The following is a 2,435-nucleotide window of genomic DNA, read 5'->3' as shown; positions in this document are numbered from 1 at the left end:
AAGCTCAATGCTCTGAGCAAAATATAATAACACCTCAGCAAGCAATAGGACAAATACCAAACAGCATGGAAACCATGATGCTGACTTTACAACAGGGTATGATGGAATTTATGTCCTTCATGAAAACAACAATGACAAACCTTATGCAAAATCAAAACATTTTAATAAATTTGCTCACATCCCAACAATCTAAATAATCGATGTCTTGTCTTCGAATATCCATGTGGAATGCCAATGGCGTTTCACGGCACAAACTTGAAATAACTCAATTCCTCAATGAAAACCAAATAGATGTAATGCTGCTGGCAGAAACGCATCTCACAAGTAAATACAACTTCCAAATAAGAGGTTATACTTCATACTGCACAGATCATCCGGACGGTAAGACTCACGGAGGAACTGGAATCCTAATCAGGGAACGCATTAAGCACTACTTTCACCAGAGGTTTGCAACAAATTATTTGCAGGCTACATCTATAAAACTACAAGCAGGCAACGGCAGTATCACTATAGCCGCTGTCTATTGCCCACCGTGTTTTACAATAACTGAAGAGCAATTCTTGGACTTCTACAATTCACTCGGAGATCGCTTTATAGCAGGAGGAGACTACAACGCCAAGCACACGCACTGGGGATCAAGACTAGTGACGCCCAAAGGAAGACAACTGTATAAAGCAATCATAAATTTGAGCAACAAACTCGACTATGTCTCCCCTGGCAGCCCCACATATTGGCCAGCTGACCCCAGAAAACTCCCGGACTTAATTGACTTCGCTGTGACCAAGAACATCCCAAGAAATTTAGTCAGCGCCAAATCGCTATCGGACTTATCATCGGACCACTCGCCTGTTTTAATAACTCTCCTTCAAAGTCCGAAAGTAATCGAGCACCCCTTCAGGCTGACTAGAACTAACTGGCTAAAGTACAAAAAGTACGTAAGTTCCCACATTGAACTAACACCACAGTTAAACATAGAGAACGACATCGACTTCTGTGCTGATGCCCTGGAGTCAGTACTCGTGGCAACAGCCAAAATCTCAACACCAGAAGAGACAATCGTGCGTAGCAACCAATACAAAACTAATCTGCAAATCGAACAACTGGTTCGGGAAAAACGACGTCGATCGCCCCATTCGAAGCAACTCTATAATGATGCCACCCGCAGACTCACCAAAACCCTCAAGCAAGAAGAGGAGCTTGCGCAGCGCCGGTACATCGAGAAACTGTCGCCGACCAATACAAAGCATCCTTTGTGGAGAGCTCACCCAAATTTAAGCTCTCCGATAGAATCAGTCACTCCGATTAGAAACTCCTCGGGTACTTGGGCCCGCAGTGACGAAGACAGAGCCGAAACATTTGCTTTACACCTACGAAATGTATTTCAGCCGAACGCCGCCACAAACTCTCTTCAACTACCGCCGTTTAGCTCTGAAAATGCAATTAACCCGATTTTGTTTCAAACACCTGAAATTGCTAACGTCATTAGGAAGCAAATAAAACCGAAAAAGGCTCCAGGGGCCGACCTAATAACCACAAAAATGATAATTGAACTTCCAAACTGCGCATTCCCTCATCGTACAGGCCAATAAGCTTACTATCGTGCCTGTCCAAATTACTGGAAAAATGCCTACTCACGCGCATTACACCATATTTAAGAGAACAAAACTTAATCCCGGCACATCAATTCGGGTTTCGTGAAAGCCACGGAACCATCGAGCAAGTCAACCGGATAACTTCAGAAATTCGTACAGCCTTCGAACATCGGGAATATTGTAGTGCGATATTCCTCGACGTCTCTCAGGCATTCGACCGAGTGTGGCTTGAAGGCCTTATGCATAAAATCATAACATTACTGACAGAAAACACTCATAAGTTACTTAAGTCGTACCTCTACCACAGAGTATTTGAGGTTAGATGCAATACAACGACATCCAACGAGTATAACATTGAAGCCGGAGCTTGTGGGCCCTGGGCCCTACCCTGTTTATGCTATACACAGCAGACATCCCTACGAACGAGAGGCTGACTACGTCCACATTTGCTGACGACACCGCAATCCTGAGCCGCTCGAGATGCCCAACTAGAGCAACAGCTCAACTGGCTGATCATTTGGTGGTAGTTGAAAAGTGGCTTCAGACTGGCGAATCAAAATTAATGAACAAAAGTGTAAACATATATCGTTTACCCTTAACAGACAATCGTGCCCGCCGCTAACTTTGAATGGTACGCAGATTCCCCAAGCCAGCGATGTAACATATCTCGGCGTCCACCTCGACAGACGCCTAACCTGGCGGAGGCACATTGAATGCAAGAAAGTACATCTCAGACTTAAAGCTAGCAGCCTACACTGGATTATAAATTCTCGATCACCCCTGTGTCTGGACTTTAAAGTTCTTCTCTACAACTCCACCCTCAAGCCCATTTGGACCTACGGC

This window comes from Drosophila rhopaloa, unplaced genomic scaffold, assembly GCF_018152115.1.
Source record: "Drosophila rhopaloa isolate 14029-0021.01 unplaced genomic scaffold, ASM1815211v1 contig_168, whole genome shotgun sequence".
In the NCBI taxonomy this organism is placed as follows: domain Eukaryota; kingdom Metazoa; phylum Arthropoda; class Insecta; order Diptera; family Drosophilidae; genus Drosophila; species Drosophila rhopaloa.
The sequence above is the reverse complement of the archived record's forward strand: the minus strand, read 5'-3'. Positions refer to the sequence as shown.